Here is a 23,463-nt window from a genome sequence, read left to right on the forward strand (position 1 = left end):
GCTTTGGGGCATTTTACTACAGTAAGGATGTTGTACAAATGCAATTTGTTGTTATGTTTCTTTCTCTGTTGGTGGCCCTAATTTAAGTCCTCCCATTTGCAATAAAGCAGGCAATTAAAGGGGGACAATTAAAATGAGGGCAGTCACTACTCCCTTTGATCCTGCTACCTTCCTGCTGTGTCCTGATTTTAAGCTGTTGAGCAGGTGAGGGACTTTGGCAGGAAGGAATTGCAATGCCGCTTTAAATATGCATATCAGCTGCTGATTATGTCATTGGGAACTGACAGCAATATTAGTTGTGTGCCTGAGCGGGGCAACAGTGACGGCTTCCCAGGAAGACCATAGTGGAAGTTGACCGAGGAGGCCCAGCAATGTGAGTAATTAAATATAATTTGAGGTTTCTTTGTTGGCCCCAAGGAGCTGGTATTCTCCTCCAGGCCTCATGAGGAAGTCTTTTATTTACGGCAATAAGACCCAGCGATGCACCCACATTCTGGACTCTTTGCCTGTGTTGGGGTTCACATGCAGCATACCCACCACCCACCACTTATAAATCAGGGCCAGTATTTCTTTATTTCTATTGAAACTAGGACTGTGTTGGGCTGAATAAAAACAAATAAGACTGGAAATACTCAGCTTCAGGTTAATGACCTTTCGTCAGAATATCATTGACCGGAAACGTTAACTCTGTTTCTCTCTCCACACATGCTGTCAGACTCGCTCTGTGTTTCCAGCATTTTCTTCAGTTTATAGTTCAGGTTTCCAGCATCTGCGGGATTTACTCTTGGTTTAGTGTTACCATGAAAGGTAAGGCTCAGTAGGCCATGCACTTCCAAATTGAGCCACTAGAGGCACCTGCTCAGCTCCCTCTAAGCCTTCATTCTAGTTAATGCAAAGCAATTTTATTTTTGTGATGGAAGTCCTTTATTTCTCCAGCCTTGCTTATTAGTTTGTGCCTTTAGTATTTACATTGCCTGCACATTCTGCCTTGCCATTCTCACCTGCCTTCAGGTTAAGTGCACATCAGGTGGCGTGTTTGAACAGATGTCAGCATAGGCAATATTGAAACACCTTCTCGTTCTAGTTAGTGTCCAGGGATTAACTCAGGCTGTGTTGAACATTTGATTGTTTTTGGTGGTTCTTAAAGGCTGCTGTTCGATCAATATTTGCAGACTGAAGTCTCTCTCCAGTTCACTGCAGGTGGAGACTGCACGCACTGCTCTGCAAAGTGGGAAGGATATGAGTGCTGTCGCCGTGATGACTCAAGCAGTGTGTTTACAATCTTAATCCTGAGCAGCAAATGGAAATGGGGGAAGGGAAAATAAAACAATTCAGAAGCCAAGCTCTCAGTTTCATGCCATTAACAGACGGAACCAGGACTTTGAACATAAAACAAAGTCAGAGATAAGTCAGGTTATTTGGCCCATCAAAGTTAATCCGTCTAGTGCAGAAAAGTGAAACTTGCAGCTCCCAGAGTTGCACACAGACCCAGATCCTCAGCAATTCATCACTTATATATATATATGAGATGCTGTGTTTGCCCCATTTGACATTCGTATGCCTCAAGGTTAATTATTAATTAATTATTAATAAATTTTTTAACATAGTAAGTAGTGGTTTTTAGGGAATCAAGTTCCCTAGTGTAAATAATCTCTAATTTTTGAGTAATTTAAGGGAGTAAATTAATGGTAAGTCACAGCAGGGCAGCTTGGCAACGTGGAGTGCTTCTCCTGTGCAATGTGGGAAGTCAGGGACACTTCCAGTGTCAAGGGCAAACACGTGTGCAGGAATTGTCTCCAGCTGCAGCTACTCGAAATCCGCGTTTCGGATCTGAAGCGGCGGCTGGGGACACTGTGGAGCATCCACGAGGTTGAGATCATCGTGGATAGCACATACAGGGAGGTGGTCACACCGCAGGTAAAGACTGGTCAAGCACAAAGGGAATGGGTGACTGCCAGGCAGAGTAGAAGAACTAGGCCAACTTTAAGGGCATTTAAGTGGTCATTGGATAGACATATGGATGAAAATGGAATAGTGTAGGTCAGATGGTTTCACAGGTCGGCGCAACATCGAGGGCCGAAGGGCCTGTACTGCGCTGTAATGTTCTAATTCTAATTCTAGGCAGGTCATGCAGGAGTCCCCTGGGTCCATCTCCCTATCTAACAGATTTTCCACTTTGGATACTGTTGGGAGAGACAGCTTCTCAGGGGAATGCAGTAAGAGCCAAGGGTGTGGCACCACAGGTGGCTCAGCTGCACAGGAGGGGAGGAAAAGGAGTGGGAGAGCTATAGTGATAGGGGATTCTATCCTAAGGGGTACAGATAGGCGCTTCTATGGCCGCAAACATGACTCCAGAGTGGTATGTTGCCTCCCTGGTGCTCGGGTCAAGGATGTCACAGAGCGGCTGCAGGACATTCTGAAGGGGGAGGGTGAACAGTCAGAGGTCGTGGTTCACATTGGTACCAACGACATAGGTAGAAAGAGGGAAGACGTCCTGCAACAAGAATTTAGGGAACTAGGTAGCAGAGTAAAAAGCAGGGCCTCAAAGGTTATAATCTCTGGATTACTCCCGATGTCACGTGCTAGTGAGTATAGGAATAAGAGAGTAGAGCAGATGAATGTGTGGCTGAAGACATGGTGCAAGAGGGAGGGCTTTAGTTTCCTGGATCATTGGGACTGTTTCTGGTGAAGGTGGGACCTGTATAAGTTGGATGGGTTGCACCTGAACCAGAACGGGACCAACATCCTTGCTGGGAGGTTTGCCAGTGCTGTTGGAGAGGTAGTTTAAAATAATTTGGCAGGAGATGGGATACAGTGTGGAGGTACAGTAGGGGGTGATGCACAGCCAAATACAGAAGAGAAATTAAGTCAGTCTGGAAGGCAGAGCAAATATAGACTTGTTAAGGCATAAGCGAATAATGCAAGGCTGGATTGCATTTATTTTAACGCAAGGAGTCTTACAAGTAAGGCAGATGAATTCAGGGCATTGATTAATACATGGGAATATGATATTATTGCAATCACAGAGACATGGTTGAGGGAAGGGCAGGACTGGCAGCTTAATATTCCAAGGTATACAATCTTCAGGCGTGATGGTGGGGTGGGGGTGGAGGGGGGTGTAAAAGAGGAGGTGGTATTGCAATGTCAATTAAGGAGTCAATTACTGCAGTAAGGAGGGATGATATCTTCGAAGCTTCCTCAAATGAGGCCACATGGATAGAACTTAAAAACAAAAGGGGGGCAATCACTTGCTGGGAGTGTACAACAGGCCTCCAGATAGTCAGGGAGAGATAGAGGAGCAGATTTTTTTTTTTTAGTTGAGTTTAGTTTAGTGATACAGCACTGAAACAGGCCCTTCGGCCCACCGAGTCTGTACCGACCATCAACCACCCATTTATACTAACCCTGCACTAATTCCATATTCCTACCACATCCCACCTGTCCCTATATTTCCCTACCACCTACCTATACTAGGGGCAATTTATAATGGCCAATTAACCTATCAACCAGCAAGTCTTTGGCATGTGGGAGGAAACCGGAGCACTCGGAGGAAACCCACGCAGACACAGGGAGAACTTGCAAACTCCACACAGGCAGTCCCCAGAATTGAACCTGGGTCGCTGGAGTTGTGAGGCTGCGGTGCTAACCATTGCGCCACTGTGCCGCCCATATGTAGGCAAATCTCAGAGAAGTGTAAAAATAATAGGGTAATAATAGTGGGGGATTTCAACTGCCCCAATATTAACTGGGATAGTCTTAAGCAAAAGGCTTAAAGGGGGCGGAATTCTTAAAGTGCATACTTTTTGAGCGAGCATGTAGAATGTCCTACAAGAGAAGGGGCAGTGCTGGACCTAATCTTAGGGAATGAGGCCAGACAAGTGGTAGAAGTGTCAGTGGGGGAGCATTTTGGGGAAAGTGACCATAAATCTGTAAGATTCAAGCTAGTTATGGAAAAGGATAAAGATGGACCAGAAATAAAGGTATTGAATTGGGGGAAGGTCAATATGATAAAACAGAATCTGGCCAAAGTGGACGGGGAGCAGCTACTTGTAGGAAAGTCTACATCAGACCAGTGGGAGTCATTCAAAAACGAAATAGTGAGAGTTTAGGGCCATCATGTTCCGTAAAGGTGAAAGGTAGGACCGATAAGTCCAGGGAACCCTGGATGTCAAGGGATTTAGAGGATTGGATAAGGAAAAAAAAAGGAGGCTCTTGGTAGATTCAGAGCGCTGAAAACAGAGGAGGCACGAGAGGAGTAGAGAAAGTGTAGGTGGGTACTTAAAAAAGTAATTAAGAGAGCAAAGAGGGGGCATGAAAAAACACTGGCGGGCAAGATAAAGGAAAATCCCAAGGCATTTTATAAGTATTTTAAGGGCAAGAGGATAACAGGGCCATTAGGAACCAAAGTGGCAATCTGTGTGTGGAGCCGGAGGCCGTAGGTGAGGTTTTAAATGATTACTTTTCACCTGTGTTCACTATGAAGAAGGACGATATAGGTGTAGAGATCAGGGAGGAGGATTTTGATATACTTGAACAAATTAGCATTGAAAGGGATGAGTTATTAGTGGTTTTATCAGGCTTAAAAGTGGATAAATCCCCAGGCCCAGATGAGATGTATCCCAGGGTGTTATGTGAGGCAAGGGAGGATTTAGCAGGGGTTCTGACACAAATTTTCAAATCCTCTCTGACCACAGGAGAGGTGCCAGAGGATTGGAGGACAGCGAATGTGATACCATTATTCAAGATGGGTAGCGGGGATAAACCAGGTAATTACAGGCCACTGAGTCTAACATCAATGACTGGGAAACTATTGGAAAAAATACTGAGGGACAGGATTAGTCTCCACTTGGAGAGGCGGGGATTAATCAAGAATAGTCAGCAGAGCTATGGGTGGCACAGTGGTTAGCACCACAGCCTCACAGCTCCAGCAACCCGGGTTCGGTTCTGAGTACTGCCTGTGCGGAGTTTGCAAGTTCTCCCTGTGACAGTGTGGGTTTCCACCGGGTGCTCTGGTTTCCTCCCACAGCCAAAGCCTTGCAGGTTGATAGGTAAATTGGCCATTGTAAATTGCCCCTAGTGTAGATAGGTCATAGGAGAATTGTGGGGATGTGGTAGGGAATATGGGATTAATGTAGGATTAGTATAAATGGGTGGTTGATGGCTGGCACAGACTCGGTGGGCTGAAGGGCCTGTTTCAGTGCTGTATCTCTCTATGGCTTTGTCGGGGGAGATCATGTCTAACAAACTTGATTGACTTTTTCGAGGAGGTGACTAGATGTGTCGATGAGGGTAAAGCAGTAGAGGTAGTCTACACGGACTTCAGGAAGGCTTTTGATAAGGTCCCACATGGGAGATTGATTAAAAAGGTAAAAGCCCATGGGATCCAGGGCAATTTGGCAAATTGGATCCAAAATTGGCTTTGTGGCAGGAGGCAGAGGGTGATGGTCAAGGGTTGTTTCTGCGATTGGAATACCATGACCAGTGGTGTACCGCAGGGATCGGTGCTGGGACCCTTGCTGTTTGTAGTGTACATTAATGATTTAGACATGAATATAGGAGGTATGATCAGTAAGTTCGCAGACCACACAAAAATTGGTGGTGTCGTCGATAGTATGGAGGAAAGCCTTAGACTACTGGACGATATAGATGGGCTGGTAATATGGGCAGACCAGTGGCAAATGGAATTTAATCCTGAGAAGTGTGAGGTGATTCATTTTGGGAGGACTAACAAGGACCCGAGGAAGAACAGATGGTCAGAGGGACCTTGGTGTACTTGTCCATAGATCACTGAAGGCAGCAGCACAGGTCGATAAGGTGGTTAGGAAGGCATATGGGATACTTGCCTTTATTAGCTGAGGCACAGAATATTAGAGTAAGGAGGTTATGATGGAGCTGTATAAAATGCTAGTTAGGCCACAGCTGGAGTACAGTGTACAGTTCTGGTCACCACACTATAGGAAGGATGTGATTGCACTGGAGAGGGTGCAGAGGTGATTCACCAGGAATTTGCCTGGGCTGGAACATTTCAGCTATGAAGAGAGACTGGATAGGCTAGGGTTATTTTCCTTAGAGCAGAGAAGGCTGAGGGGGGACCTGATTTGAGGTATACAAAATTATGAGGGGCATTGATAGAGTAGATAGGAAGAAACTTTTTCCCTTAGCAGAAGTGTCACTAATCAGGGGGCATAGATTTAAGGTTAGGGGCAGAAGATTTAGAGGGGATTTGAGGAAGAATCTTTTCACCCAGAGGGTGGTTGGAATCTGGAACACACTGCCTGAAGAGGTGATAGAGGCAGGAACCCTCACAACATTTAAGAAGTATTTAGATGAGCACTTGAAATGCGACAGCATACAAGGCTACGGGCCAAGTGCTGGAAAATGGGATTAGAATAGACAGGTGCTCGATGGCCGACATGGACACGATGGATTGAATGGCCTGTTTCTGTGCACTACTACTCTATGACTCTATGACTCTAAGGTCTAAAAGGACTGATTCCTTATTCGCCACTCAGACTACTGTAGTTGAAGGCAAAGGCCTGTCACCACCAAGGTGACAAGGGCAACCCAGGATGGACAGAAAAGATGGCCTGTCCCAGATCCCAAGAGTAAATAATAAAACAAATCCTAAATCAGAACTCCAAGGTCTGATAACGTGAGCAGCTTGAGATACATTTATCAACCATGGCCCATTGAGTCACACTCTTGCCTCTGAGACAGAGGCTTGTGGATTCATGTTGCACCTTCTCGAGCAGGCCAGCACTCTAGTGCAGTATCGAGGGAGTGCTGCGCTGTTGGAGATGTTAAACCGAGGCCCCATCTGCCTTCTCAAGTGGATGTAAAAGATCCCATGGCACTATTTCAAAGTACAGCAGGGTCTTTCTCCCTGGTGTCCTGGCCAATATTAATTGTTCAACCAATATTGCATTGTCATTATCATGGAAACGAAAATCGGGGAGACGTGTAAAGGGGCAGTCCAGCCGATATTGCTTGTTTTACACTATCGTCCAATATGAATATGACTCCCCTAGGTGTGGAGAGTAAAACCTTGAAAGATTGCTGCTATAGTAATACTTGATTTTTCATTGGCCATCTCCCGTGGTGCCTTGATCCCTGTAGAATGGTAGCAGAAAGATGAGTGGGTTATAAGTAACCACTAAGGTGAGTTTCAGTGAGGCTGTTGTTCCGGGAGGGGCCTCATATGACAGGAAAATCAGGCTGGAGGTCACGTCACTTTTCAGGTGATTAGGATCCGTCACTGGCTGAGTCAAGAGCACCGCGAATCAGGCATCGCGGGCCTTGATCCTATATCCTCCGATCTGTGCCATTAAGGCCCAGCGATAGAAATGCATCCCAGCCGAAATTACTCCACTCAGGAAAAGCCAATAGTTGCTATTGCTGCTGGATTTCATATCGCTTGTCTCTGGAATATCCCATGGTATACGAGTTGGTATGCAGGTGAGTGTGGTAGCTAATTTGGGAACAGCAGGACTCTACCAACAGCAAACAGATGAATTGACAGTCTGCTGCAGGTGGTTTTGGCAGAGGGATTTGCTACTATAAGGCCAGGATACGTATCACTGTCAATAGAGGTCTCACTGTGTGTGTGTTGCATTTTGGAACAACCATGTGCAGTCCAACTACTAGTTTTAAGCTTTTACAGATGCACTTCTATTTAAAAGCCCCTGCAGTGTGCCACGTTCTTTTATAAGCTGTGATACCTATAAGAGGTTCAGCTTTTACTTGTTATGTTCTGCTCTTCAAATTCAAGCCTACTTGACATGCATTTTGAGAACAGCTATCTGCCAACATCCATGGTGCGCAATGTCAACTCATTTCAATCATACACAACACATTGTTCCTCACCATTTGCATGAACATTTACCCCAAATTAAACTAAACAATCCCCTCCTGCTCTTCCTCCCCAAATGAAAGCAACACCTACTTTAAAAGCCACTGACACAACAGTGAGTCAAAATCAGTGCGGTACCTGAGAGATTCAGCTGAAAACTGGAAATTGTTTGAGTTCAGTGTATAGTTTTCTGACATTAACTAAATCCCTCGATTAGATTCCAGTCTGTAATCACTTCCGAGTATCCATTATTCTATATATAAACCATCTGAACCACTCGATTAGATTCCAGTCTGTAATCACTCCCGGGTCTCCATTATTCTATATATAAACTATCTGAACCCCTCGATTAGATTCCAGTCTGTAATCAGTCCCGGGTATCCATTATTCTATATATAAACCATCTGAACCCCTCGATTAGATTCCAGTCTGTAATCAGTCCCGGGTATCCATTATTCTATATATAAACCATCTGAACCCCTCGATTAAATTCCAGTCTGTAATCACTCCCAGGTATCCGTTATTCTATATATAAACCATCTGAACCCCTCGATTAGATTCCAGTCTGTAATCACTCCCAGGTATCCATTATTCTATATATAACAAATCTGAACCCCTCGATTAGATTCCAGTCTGTAATCACTCCCGGGTATCCGTTATTCTATATATAAACCATCTGAACCCCTCTATTAGATTCCAGTCTGTAATTACTCCCAGGTATTCATTATTCTATATATAAACCATCTGAACCCCTCGATTAGATTCCAGTCTGTAATCACTCCCAGGTATCCGTTATTCTATATATAAACCATCTGAACCCCTCGATTAAATTCCAGTCTGTAATCACGCCCAGGTATCCATTCTTGTATATATAAACCATCTGAACCCCTCGATTAAATTCCAGACTGTAATCACGCCCAGGTATCCATTCTTGTATATATAAACCATCTGAACTATTTCACAGACAAGCCCATTACTGGAGCCTCAGATCAGCGTGACCTGCTTAGTAAACTGACATTTACCTCAATTCAATACAAGTGAAGTAGCAAGTTGATTGACTCAGGCTTTGTGGCCTCTTTTTCACCGTGGAACAAAATGAGAATGGCTCTTCCGATAACATCTATTCATCCAACACAATGGGAGCTATTCGGTCAGGTCGGGGCCACCCAGCATGCGACCTGGCCTTCGTGAAAAGTGCAGCAGTAATGCCTCTGGAGTTCATCCTTGAGCACAGCCCATTGAATTGGCCTTGAATCTGTGACTGAGGTGAGGCCTGCCGCTGTCTTGTTACAATGTCTGTCAGATTGAAAAGGACAATAAAATTCTGTCACCGAAATGAATTCAGTGAGTGTTCCCCTCAGCCCTGACTGCAGTTGAGTCTAGTTAGGCTTTTGAATGATTGAATAAAAAAGAGAGATGGGCAATTGTGTTCACTAATTAGCAAGGGTTCAAATTGCGATGTGAAGTGTACCCTCCATACTCGCCTAACTGTTTGACATCACTCATCCATCAGAGGGATGTTATGATCCGAAACACCAACGAGAATGTTTTACAATCTCGAAATATAATTTTCTGGTTCAAAGACTATCTGTTGCTTTGATGGCTCTGCTTGGTTCAGATGCACCAGCTGCTTCATTTGAGAAGTTACACATACAAAGGAAAATTGTTTGAAACTTTTTTTTTGTTTTCCTGCCATTCACACATTGGGCCAGCTTTAGTTTCTGTGTTTCAGGCTACATTTGCCAAGTGACTGGTTGACAATTTGCAAACCGATTTTCAAGACCTGAAGCAGAAACTCTTTCCGCTGGTTATAGGTTCGGTACAGATTTAAGATTTTAGGAAGGATGTCAAGGCCTTGGAGAGGGTGCAGAAGAGATTTACTAGAAAACTACCAGATATATGAGACTTCAGTTATGTGGAGAGACTGGAAAAGCTAGGCGAGTTCTTGTTAGAGCAGAGAAGGTTAAAGAGAGCTTCAATAGAGTTGTTCAAAGTTATGAGGGGTTTTGAGAGAGTGGATTTTGAGACATTGGGCTGGATTTTTTTGCAGGAGGCAGGGCTCCCGTCACTGAGCGTTTTCGCGGCCGCCCGGAATGATCCTCCAGTGTTTTTCAATTATAGATTCATGAGCCAAGTTCCCTGTCCCTTTAAAGAAGGATATCTCATCTCCATGAACTGCCGGCCAATCAGAAAGCCAGCAGCTCAGCAGCATTGGCAGCACCATCGGAAGCGGTGGACACTGCTGGTACTGCAGAGGATTCGGAACCAGGCCCAGCGCTGGAACCCCGGACAAGAGGTAGGTGAGGCAGGGTTGCTGGGGCCAGTCCGGAAGACCCCGGCGAGGGGGGAGGGTGGGGGGTAGTCATGAAGCCCAGGGAGAGGGAGATCCCGGGGGTAAAATTGTTCCTGGAGGCCCCCCACCAAGCCCACAGGCAGGGCAGCACATGTTGCAAGGCATTCTCCTCGCACTGCAGAGGCTTCAACCTGCCACTGGTAAGATCCCAGTGATGGCAGGACCAGGCCCTTCATTGGCTATTAATAGGCCACTTAAGGCCCTCAATTGGCCTCTGGGCAGAAAGATTATCGTCGGCCTATTCCGCTCCCAGGAAAATCGCTTGGCGATGGGCCCTCCACCCTACCCCACCCCCCCTCCCACCGCCACCAGCCGCAATACTCCATGCCCCCCCTCCCCACCGCCTCCTTCTCCGCCTCAGGGTGGCCCATAAAATCCCAGCCATTGTTTCCAGTAGCAGACGAGCCAGAAAGTAAAGGATGCAGTTTTAAGATAATTGACAAAATAACCAGTGAGAAATTGCTTATGCAGCGAGTTATTATGATCTGGAATGCACTACTGGAAATGATGGTGGAAGAAAACAGTGACATCACAGGAAAGCTGCGCAGTGATTGGTTGGTGAGTAACTGCTGTTAGGGAATAGCTCTAAATAGCTGGCTTAGTAACTAAGGTAAGAAAGGTCTATAGTTTATTTTCATATATAGCAAGTAGTGTTTTTTAGGGAGTTCTGTTGTAATGAGGACCAGGGAAGAAGGGCCCTAGAGCAATTGACATTATCAAGCATCTTCCAAAAGGACTAATTTAAAGGGTTAAGTCATAGGAGGAGAGCTCAAAGCCTTGTGTGCTCCTCGTGCTCTATGTCTGAAGCCGGGAACAATTCCAGTGCCCGAGGCCAGCATGTGTGCAGGAAGTGTCTCCAGCTGAAGCTCCTGGAAGCTTGCGTTTCAGAGCTGTAGTAGCGGCTGGGGACACTGTGGGGCATCCGCGAGGCGGAGAGTATCGTGGATAGCACGTATAGAGAGGTGGTCACGCCACAGGCTCAGACTCCGCAAGCAGGAAGTGAATGGGTGACCACCAGGCAGAACAAGAGGACTAGGCAGGCAATTCAGGAATCTCCTGTGGCTATTCCCCTGCAAAACAGGTATACTGCTTTGGATACTGTTGGGGGGAATGGCCTCTCAGGGGAAAGCAGCAATAGCCCAATTCGTTGGCTCTGCTGCACAGGGGAGGAGTAAAGAGTGTGGAAATGCAATAGTTATAGGGGATTCAATTGTAAGGGGAATAGATAGGCATTTCTGTGGCCACAAACAAGACTCCAGAATGGTATGTTGCCTCCCTGGTGCTAGGGTCAAGGATGTCTCAGAGCAGTTACAGGGCATTCTGAAGGGGGACGGTGAACAGCCAGTGGTCGTGGGACACATTGGTACAAACAACTTAGGTAAAAAAAAGGATGAGGCCCTAAGAGCAGAATACAGGGAGTTAGGAAGTAAGTTGAAAAGTAGGACCTCAAAGGTAGTGATCTCAGGGGAAGCCCAGCACAGATAAGGCTGAAGCATGCAACAATCTTCAGCCAGAAGTGCCGAGTTGATGATCCATCTCAGCCTCCTCCTGAAGTTCCCAGCATCACAGATGCCAGTCTTCAGCCAATTCGATTCACTGTGCATTATATCAAGACACGTCTGAAGGCACTGGACACTGCAAAGGCTATGGACCCTGACAATATTCTGGTAATAGCATTGAAAACCTGTGCTCCAGAACTTGCTACGCCCCTAGCCAAGCTGTTCCAGTACAGCTACAACACTGGCGTCTACCCGGCAATGTGGAAAATTGCCCAGATATGTCCTGTACACAAAAAGCATGACAAGTCCAACCCAGCCAATTACCGCCCCATCAGTCTACTCTCAATCATCAGTAAAGTGATGGAAGGTGTCATCAACAGTGCCATCAAGCAGCATTTGCTGAGCAATAACCTGCTCAGTGGTACCCAGTTTGGATTCCGCCAGGGCCACTCAGCTCCTGACCTCATTACAGCCTTGGTTCAAACATGGACAAAAGAGTTGAACTCAAAAGGTGAGGTGAGAGTGACTGCCCTTGACATCAAGGCAGCATTTGACCGAGTATGGCATCAAGGAGCCCTAGCAAAACTGGAGTCAATGGGAATCGGGGAAAACTCTCCGCTGGTTGGAGTCATACCTAGCACAAAGGAAAATGGTTGTGGTTGTTGGAGGTCAATCCTCTGAGCTCCAGGACATCACTGCAGGAGTTCCTCAGGGTAGTGTCCAAAGCCCAACCATCTTCATCTGCTTCATCAATGATCTTCCTTCAATCATTAGGTCAGAAGTGGGGACGTTCGCTGATGATTGCACAATGTTCAGCACCATTCGCGACTCCTCAGATACTGAAGCAGTCCGTGTAGAAATGCAGCAAGACCTGGACAATATCCAGGCTTGGGCTGATAAGTGGCAAGTAACATTTGCACCACACAAGTGCCAGGCAATGACCATCTCCAACAAGAAAGAATCGAACCATCTCCCCTTGACATTCAATGGCATTACCATCGCTACCAACATCCTGGGGGCTACCATTGACCAGAAACTGAACTGGAGTAGCCATATAAATACCATGGCTACAAGATTCAGAGGCTAGGAATCCTGTGGCGAGTAACTCATCTCCTTACTTCCCAAAGCCTGTCCACCATCTACAAGGCACAAGTCAGGAGTTTGATGGAATGCTTTCCACTTGCCTGGATGGGTGCAGCTCCAACAACACTCAAGAAGCTCGACACCATCCAGGACAAAGCAGCCCACTTGATTGGCACCCCATCCACAGTTATTCACTCCCTCCACCACCGATGCACAGTGGCAGCAGTGTGTATCGTCTACAAGATGCACTGCAGCAATGCACCAAGGCTCCTTAGACAGCACCTTCCAAACCCCCGACCTCTACCAACTAGAAGGACAAGGGCAGCAAATGCATGGTAACTCCACCACCTGCAAGTTCCCCTCCAAGTCAGACATCATCCTGACTTGGAACTATATCGCCATTCCTTCACAGTCCCTGGATCAAAATCCTGGAACTCCCTTCCGAACAGCACTATGGGTGTACCTACCTCACATGGACTGCAGTGGTTCAGGAAGGCAGCTCACCACCACCTTCTCAAGGGCAATTAGGGATGGGCGATAAATGGTGGCCTAGCCACCAATTCCCACATCCCATGAATGAATTTAAAAAAACTACCAGTGCCACGTGCTAGTCAGAGTAGAAATAGCAGGATATATTGGATGAATACGTGGCTGAAGAGATGGTGTGAGTGGGAGGGCTTTAGGTTCCTGGGACATTGGGACCAGTTCTGCAGGAGGGGGGACCAGTACAGACGGGTTGCACCTGGGCAGGACCAGGACTGATGTCCTTGGGGGAGTATTTACTAGAGTGGTTGGGGAGGGTTTAAACTAAAATGGCAGGGGATGGGAACCTTTGCAAGGAGTCAGAGGAGAGGGGATCAAAGACAAGAACAAAAGCCAGTAAGGGGAATAAGAAAAATGATAGGCAGAGAAATCAAGGGCCAGAATCAAACAGGGCCACAGTGAAAAATAGTGGGAAGCGGACAAGTAATGTTAAAAGGACAAGCCTTAAGGCTTTGTGCCTTAACGCATGGAGCATTCGCAACAAAGTGAATGAATTAATCGTGCAAATAGATGTAAACAGGTATGATATAGTCGAGATTATGGAGACATTGCTGCATTTTGACCTGGGATGGGAAATGAACATCCAGAGGTATTCAGTATTTAAAAAGGACACGCAAAAAGCAAAAGGCGGCGGAGTTGCATTTTTAGTAAAGAGGAAATTAATGCACTAGTGAGGAAGGATATTAGCTCTGACGATGTGGAATCTGTATGGGTAGAGCTGAGAAACACTAAAGGGCAAAAAACATTTGTGGGGGTTGTATATAGACCCCTAAATTGGATTGGTGATGTTGGGAATGGCATCAAACAGGAAATTAGAGACACATGCGATAAAGAAACATCTGTAATTATGGGTGAGTTTAATCTGCATGTAGATTGGGCAAATCAAATTAGTCACAATACCATAGAGGAGGAATTCTTGGAGTGTATACAGGATGGTTTTCTGGACCAATACGTTGAGGAACCAATTAGAGAACAGGCCAGCCTAGACTGGGGATTGTGTAATGACAGAGGAATAATTGACAACCTAGTTATGCGAGACACCTTGGGGATGAGTGACCATAATATGATCGAATTCTTCATCAAGATGGAGATTGACGTAATTGATTCTGAGACTTGGGTCCTGAATCTTAATAAAGGAAACTACGAAGGTATGAGGCGCGAGTTGGCTATGATGGATTGGAAAACGTTACTTAAAGGGATGACGGTGGATAGGCAATGGCAAACATTCAAAGAGCGCATGGATGAACTGCAACAATTGTTTATTCCTGTCTGGTGCAAAAGCAAAACGGGAAAGGTAGCCAAACCATGGCTTACAAGGGAAATTAGAGATAGCATTAGATCCAAGGAAGAGGTATACAAATTCACCAGAAAAAACAACAGACCTGAGGATTGGCAGCAGTTTAGAATTCAGCAAAGGAGGACCAAGGGATTGATTAAGAAGGGGAAAATAGAGTACGAGAGCAAACTTGTGACTGTAAAAGTTTCTATAGGTATGTGAAGAGAAAAAGATTGGTGAAGACAAATGTAGGTCCCTTACAGTCAGAAACAGGGGAATTTATTATGGGAAACAAAGAAATGGCTGACCAACTAAATACATACTTTGGTTCTGTCTTCACAAAGGGGGACACAAATATCATACCAGAAATGTTGGAGAACACAGGGTTTAGTGAGAGGCAGGAACTGAAAGAAATCAGTATTAGTAGAGAAATGGTGTTAGGGAAATTGATGGGATTGAAGGCCAATAAATCCCCAGGGCTGATGGTATGCATCCCAGAGTACTTAAGGAAGTGGCCCTCGAAATAGTGGATGCATTGGTGGTCATCTTCCCAGATGCTGTAGACTCTGGAACAGTTCCTACAGATTGGAGGGTAGCTAATGTAACCTCACTATTTAAAAAGGGAGGTAGAGAGAAAACAGGGAATTATAGACCAGTCGGCCTGACGTCGGTGGTGGGGAAATTCTAGCGTCCATTATCAATGATTTTATAGCAGAGCACTTAGAGAATAGTGGTAGAATCGGACAGAGTCAGCATGGATTTACAAAAGGGAAATCATGCTTGACAAATCTACCAGAATTCTTCGAGGATCTAACTAGTAGAGTTGATGAGGGGGAGCCAGTGGATGTTTTATTTGGACTTTCAGAAGTCCCACATCAGAGATTAGCGTGTAAAATTAAAGTGCATGGGACTGGGGTTAATGTATTGCGATGGATTGAAAATTGGTTGGCAGACAGGAAACAAAGAGTAGGAAATAATGAGTCTTTTTCCGAATGGCAGGCAGTGACTAGTGGGGTACCGCAGGGATCGGTGCTAGGCCCCCAGCTATTCACAATATATATTAATGATTTAGATGAGGGAACTAAATGTAATATCTCTAAATTTGCAGATGACACAAAACTGGGTGGGAGGATGAGTTGTGAGGAGGATGCAGAGAGGCTTCAGGGTGATTTGGACAAGTTGAGTGAGTGGGCAAATGCAAGGCAGATGCAGTATAATGTATATAAATGTGAAGTTATCCACTTTGGTAGCAAAAACCGGAGGGAAGATTATTTTCTTAACGGCTATAAACTGAGAGAGGGGAATATGCAGCGAGACCTGGGCGTTCTCGTACAGCAATTGCTGAAGGTAAGCATGTAGGTGCAACAGGCGGTAATAACGACAAATGGTATGTTGGCCTTCATAGCTAGAGGTTTCGAGTACAGGAGCAGAGATGTCTTGCTGCAATTATACAGGCCTTGGTGAGGCCACACCTGGAATATTGTGTGCAGTTTTGGTCTCCTTATCGGAGAAAGGATGTTCTTGCTATAGAGGGAGAGCAGTGAAGGTTTAGCAGACTGATTCCTTGGATGGCGGAACTGACATATGAGGTGAGATTGAATCGGTTAGGATTATATTCGCTGGAGTTCAGAAGAGTGAGGGGGGATCTCATGGAAACCTATAAAATTCTAACAGGACTTGACAGGGTGGATGCTGGAAGGATGTTCCTGATGGTGGGGGAGTCCAGAACCATCATGGGGGGTCATAGTCTAAGGTAATCCTTTCAGGACTGAGATGAGGAGAAATTTCTTCACCCAGAGAATGGTGAGCCTGTGGAATTCGCTACCACAGAAAGCAGTTGAGGCCAAAACATTGTCTGTTTTCAAGAAGGAGTTAGATATAGTTCTTGGGGCGAAAGGGATCAAAGGATATGGGGGGAAAGGGGGAACAGGTTACTGAGCTGGATGATCAGCCATGATCATAATGAATCAGGTTCGAAGGGCCGAATCGCCTACTCCTGCTCCTATTTTCTATGTTTCTATGTTTCTATGATATTTTCCTCCCTCAAAAAAACATTTTGTGTGTTTAATGTTATTTGTAAGACTCCACATTTGTGTTGTTTCAAAAGGATATTTGGAATGCCGGAATCTTTGTGGAACTGGTTAATTTAAATTGCTCAAAATTATAGAATGAAAAGGGAGAAAAGCTATCATATCTTTCTTTTGGGCCTCCTTATCTCGAGAGACAATGGATACGCGCCTGGAGGTGGTCAGTGGTTTGTGAAGCAGCGCCTGGAGTGGCTTTAAAGGCCAATTCTGGAGTGACAGGCTCTTCCACAGGTGCTGCAGAGAAATTTGTTTGTTGGGGCTGTTGCACAGTTGGCTCTCCCCTTGCGCCTCTGTCTTTTTTCCTGCCAACTACTAAGTCTCTTCGACTCGCCACAATTTAGCCCTGTCTTTATGGCTGCCCGCCAGCTCTGGCGAATGCTGGCAACTGACTCCCACGACTTGTGATCAATGTCACACGATTTCATGTCGCGTTTGCAGACGTCTTTATAACGGAGACATGGACGGCCGGTGGGTCTGATACCAGTGGCGAGCTCGCTGTACAATGTGTCTTTGGGGATCCTGCCATCTTCCATGCGGCTCACATGGCCAAGCCATCTCAAGCGCCGCTGACTCAGTAGTGTGTATAAGCTGGGGGTGTTGGCCGCTTCAAGGACTTCTGTGTTGGAGATATAGTCCTGCCACCTGATGCCAAGTATTCTCCGAAGGCAGCGAAGATGGAATGAATTGAGACGTCGCTCTTGGCTGGCATACGTTGTCCAGGCCTCACTGCCGTAGAGCAAGGTACTGAGGACACAGGCCTGATACACTCGGACTTTTGTGTTCCGTGTCAGTGCGCCATTTTCCCACACTCTCTTGGCCAGTCTGGACATAGCAGTGGAAGCCTTACCCATGCGCTTGTTGATTTCTGCATCTAGAGACAGGTTACTGGTGATAGTTGAGCCTAGGTAGGTGAACTCTTGAACCACTTCCAGAGCGTGGTCGCCAATATTGGTGGATGGAGCATTTCTGACATCCTGCCCCATGATGTTCGTTTTCTTGAGGCTGATGGTTAGGCCAAATTCATTGCAGGCAGACGCAAACCTGTCGATGATCATATAATAGCTTCATATAATACACTACACCTCTGAGTCAAAAGATTGTGGGTTTAAGCTTCACGCCATGGATTGAGGACACAGGTTGAAAATATAGCCCAGGCCTGAGTGAGGGCAATATTTCAGAGGTGCCATTCTTCAGTTATGATGTTAACTGGAGGCCCAATCTAACTCTTCTGTTGGTTCCAGTGAATGTTAGAGATATTTTTGAAGAGCTTGACGTCCTAGCCATCATTCACCCATCAATCAATGCCATCAAAAATTGGCGAAACATTAGCCAGTCATTCATTTCACTTCGCATACATTAGGTAATGCCCATTGCCCATTCATTGCCTGAAGGATCTCCAATTGGCTGGTGTGGTTGGAGTAGTATTGGGTTAGACATTGACCTTTCACCTCTGGGAAAAGTCCTGCTAAGATCAATGTCATAGACGTCCTTTCTGAATGCCAGCTTTAAAATTAGGAGTTCTTTGTGAAGTGACTTCAAATATTGTCAAACCTGTTGCCAATTCAACAGTGATTGGCGATGGTGATCTCACTGACTCTAAGCTGACAGGAGTAGAACGAATGGATATGCCACATGCTCTTCTGCAGTTGGGACTGATGGGAGTTTTCCACTGGCTGTACCATATCTGGGAGCTCTTGATGCTGATGCTGAAGCAGGAAGTGTTCTATTGCCAATACTAACAAGCTTCACCTCATTTGACACATTGTGCTTTTTCTCAAAGACAACTCTGTACATCTTTGAATTAACAATGAGTTGGAATAGCCTAAACTCCAGCTCTGATTGACACAACTCACAGCACAAAGAGGCCCATAGTTTTATGCTAGCTGACATAATAATTTCAGTCCAGCTCAGACAGATTCCAAGAATCATTGGGTTAGAAAATAGAGATGTCTCATTGGTACAGTTAGAGGAGCTTGTGATGTTGAACTTAAGGCACATTTATTGAGATTGGTGGGTGGGGTGGCATAGTGAATTTGGGCTCTGCAGTGCCAGTTTTTTAGGTGCTAGGTGTCCTCCTAATGGTGGAAAATGGTGTCTGAGATACAAGTGCATACTTCCATTGCGAAGTGTGCCAGGTGCCATCAAGGTAATGGGATTTTAGTGGGCACCTAACAACCATCGGCAGCATGCAGAGCAGGCAAATGATGACATCAATCAATGTGGAATGCTGATTTGATACAATGCTGCAATTTTCGAATGCCGTGCTTTGTCTTAACCTTGCATAGCTGAACACAACATTAAATGGCATGACAGACCCTGCCTCCCCCCCTCCCCCGACCAGTGTGATTTAAAGGGGTCATGAATTACTTACATATTAGTTGCTGCATCATTTCTTCTGGCTGCAGGTGCAATTGTATGTATTTTTGGAGCTTTCATATATTTGGCTAAGTTTGAATAGTCAACAGGGAGTGGTCTGGCTGGTGCTGGGGTACTTATTTGATGATTTAAAAGCTTGTGCTAGATACGAGGAGCCTGATCAGTCTTTCTCTTGGAATTGAGCATGGCTGAGAGAATAGAGAAGGCCGTGCAGAGCTAAACAAGTTTCCTGCACAGGGAGGAAGAAGGTCTGGGGAAAGGCTCTCAGCAGGAAGTACAGGGTCTTTAGGGAGAAACTCTCTTTCCTCAACTTCAGTGAGGAGCACTGCTTGAGATGTCTTTGCTTCACCAAAGAGGTCAAAACTGAAATCTGCCAACTGCTGCAGCCACAACTGCAATCTCAATGCCGGGCAAGGACAGCATTGTCTGTGGCTGTCAAGGTTTCTGTGGTTCTTAACTTTTATGCATCTGGCTCTTTCCTGGCTGCTGCTCGAGAGGTAAGCAACATCTCACAGATTGCAGTACACCGCTGCATAAGCGAGGTCACTAAAGCTTTCTATACACAGAAAAACAGCTTCATCACATTTCCTCTTGCCAGAAACAAATCGGGAGAGCAGGCATGAGGGTTTGCACTGATTGCAGACTTCCCCATAGCGCACGGTGCCATTGACTGCATGTATATTTCTTTGCATGAGCTCATGTCAACTCGGCCATTTTCATGAACGGAAAGGGATTCCACTCCTTCAACTCATGTGTGACCACAGGCAGCACATTGTGTATTATTCTGACAATAGCTATGATGCCTTCATTCTGTGCCACATGTATTTGCTCCACCAGGGCAAATCAAAGGCTGGCTACTGGACGAAAAGAGTTAACCACTCATGACATAGCTCATGACTCTGGTCCAGGCACCAAACACCTACAATGAGAGCTATACTGCCACAAGGAAGATTACAGAGCATACCATCAGCACCCTCAAGCAATGCTTCCACTGCCTGACTGCTCTAGAGGAGCCCTGCAGTTCTCAGCTGAGTGAGTCTCAAGATTTGTGTTAATATGCTGCATGTTACACAACCTCACCATTATGAGGGATCATCCCTTGCCACCAGGTAGCATCTTTTCAGGGATGGTAGCATAGTGGTAATGTTACTGGACTAGTAATGCAGAGACCCAGCCTAATACGCCAGAGCCATGAGTTCAAGTCCCACCATGGTAGATGGGGGAATTTAAATTCAATTAATTAACAAATCTGGCATAAGATGCTAGCCTTGTTAATAATGATAATGAAACTACTGGATTGTTGTAAAAGCCAATCTGGTTCACTAATGCCCTTCGGGCAGGAAATCATCCATCCTGACCCAGTCTGGCCTACATGACCCCAGACCCACAGCAATGTGGTGGATTATTAACTGCCCTCTGAAATGGCCTAGCAAGCCACTCAGCTGTTACAGAAAAGTCAGATGAGAATAAATTTGGACGGACCACCCGCCAGTGACCTAGGCACTGGAAACAACAAAGGAATACCCTGCACAGTCAACTCTACAACTGGCGACTTGTGCCAAAATTGAGACAGCTGTCTCACAGACTAGTCAAGCAACAGCCTGACAGTCTTACTCACTGACTTATACCCTGCAGCCAATGTCCCAGACTCCTCCATCACCATCCCTGAGTATGTCCTGTCCCACCACTGGTGATGGCACAGTGGTATACAGTTGGGAGGGAGCCTTGGAGTCCTCAATATTGAGTCTGGATGCCATGAAGTTTCATCCATCTTCGCCTCCTCCTGAGGTCCCCATCATAGATCCCAATACAATTCACTCCACATGATATCAAGAAATAGCTGAAGGCACTGGATACTGCATAGACTGTGGGCCCTGACAACATCCCTGCTGTACTACTGAAGATTTGTGCTCCAGAACTAGCCACGCCCCTAGCCAAGCTGTTCCAGTACAGCTACAACACAGACATGTACCTGACAATTTGAAAAATTCCCCAGGTATGTCCTGTCCACAAAACGCAGGATAAATCCAACCTGGCCAATTCCCACCACATCAGTCTACTCTTGACCATCAGCAAAGTGATGGAAGATGTTGTCAACAGTGCTATCAAGTACCACTTAAACAGCAACAACCTGCTCACTGAAGCTCAGTTTGGGTTCCACCAGGGCCACTCAGCTCCAGACCTCATTACAGCCTTCGTCTAAACATGGACAATAGAACTGAATTTCAAAGGTGAGGTGAGAGTGACTGCCCTTGACATCAAGGCAGCATTTTTCAAAGTGTGGCATCAAGAAGCCCTAGAAAGATTGAGGTCAATGGGAATCAAGGAAAAAACTCTCCACTGGTTGGTATATGCCTAGCACAAAGGAACATGGTTGTTGGAGGTCAATCATTTCAGCCACAGGACATCACTGCAGGAGTTCCTCAGGGTGGTGTCTTAGGCCCAACCATCTTCAGCTGCTTCATCAATGACCTGCCTTCCAGCATAAGTTCAGAAGTGAGGGATGTTCACTGATGATTGCACAGTGTTTAGTACTATTCACTAGTCCTCAGATACTGAAGCAGTCCTTGCCCGCATGCAGCAAGACCTAGAGAACATTCAGGCTCAGGCTGATAAGTGGCAAGTAACATTCATGCCACAAAAGTTCCAGGCAATGACCATTTCAAACAAGAGAGAATCTAACTATCTCGCCTTGACATTCAGGGCCTTACTACTGCTGAATCCCCACCATTAGCATCCTAGGGGTCACTATTGATGAGCAACTGAACTGGATCAGCCATATAAATTCTGTGGCTACAAGAGTAGGTCAGAGGCTGGGAATTCTGTGGTGATTAACCCACCTTCTGACTCCCCAAGCCTATCCACCATCTACAAGGCAGAAATCAGAAGTGTGATGGAATATTGTCCGCTTGCCTGGATGGGTGCAGCTCCAACAACAGTCAAGAAGCTCGACACCATCTAAGACAAAGCAGCCCACATGTTCAGCATCACCTTCAACATTCAGTCCCTCCACCATTGATGCATGGTAGCAGCAGTGTGTACTATCTACAAGATGCACTGCAGCAACTCACCAAAGCCTCCTTCGACAGCACCTTCCAAACCCGCACCCTTTATCACCTAGAAGGACAAGGACAGCAGACGCATGGGAACACCACCACTGGCAAGCTCCCCTCCAAGTCACACACCACTTGGCTTGGAACTATATCATCGTTCCTTCATTGTCGCTGACTCAAAAATCTGGAACTCCGTCCCTAACAGCACTGTGGGTATACCTACCCCACATGGACTGCAGTGGTTCAAGAAGGCAGCTCACCATCACCTTCTCAAAAGCAATTAGGGATGGGCAACAAATGCTGGCCTTGCTTGTGATGCTCACTTCCCAAGAATGAATTTAAAAAAGGTTACTTCGAAACATCGAATGGCTACAGCACAGAAGGAGGCCATTTGGCCCATTGTGTCTATGCTGGCTCTCTGCAAAAGCAACTCCCCTTGCTCCACCCCCCCCTGACTGTTCCCCGTAGCCCTGCAATTTTTTTTCTCTTCAGACAATTATTCACTTCTCTTTTGAAGGCCTCGCTTGCATCTGCCTTATTTTGAAGAAGACCAGGGGATTTATCCTCTTAATATTGATGCATCAATCAACATCACAAGAAAGATTATCTGGTCATTATCACATTGCTTTTTGTGGGAGCTTGCTGTACACAAATTGGCTGCCGCATTTCCTACATTACAACAGTAACTGCACTTTGAAAGAGTGCGTCATTGTCTGTAAAGGGCTTTTGGGGTCCTGAGGCCATGAGAAGTGTATTTTCAAACAAAATCCACCCAAATCAAGCTTTTGGTCACCTGTCTTAATGTTTTCTGCATTGGCTAGGAATCAATTGTTTGGTAAGGCTCATGTTGGGTGTTATATAAATGCAAGTTGTTGTTGACTTTACGCGAGAAACTGGTCCACACAGGGACTACTTTAAAACTAAATCCTTGGATAGACACAGCTAGGATATGCCTGGTGGGCAGTCACTCTAGTCCATTCAGTTGTCCTCTGCATATGTGTGAAGCAAACAGTCAATAGAATGAAGAAACGGTTAACATGTAGAAAAGGTATGAGCAGCACTCGATACTTTACTGCCACTATTTGCTGGCCACTTCCCGAACCAAGGTGGGTATCGTTTGGCCTTGCAAAACATACTAATAAGACTTCTGTACAACTGACAAAGCAAAAAGCACTTTGCCATTTATCTGAACTGTTGATGCCTCCCAGGTTGAATAGTTTTCTCAAATCTCAACCATTAAGTGTCAAGAATACTGCAGCTTCTTCCACCCTCTTCCCCAACATACACACAAATGCACATGTATACACACACACATTCATAAATACAATTCGCAAGCCCCAGACA

This window comes from Heterodontus francisci, chromosome 3 (genome assembly GCF_036365525.1).
Source record: "Heterodontus francisci isolate sHetFra1 chromosome 3, sHetFra1.hap1, whole genome shotgun sequence".
NCBI classification, from domain to species: domain Eukaryota; kingdom Metazoa; phylum Chordata; class Chondrichthyes; order Heterodontiformes; family Heterodontidae; genus Heterodontus; species Heterodontus francisci.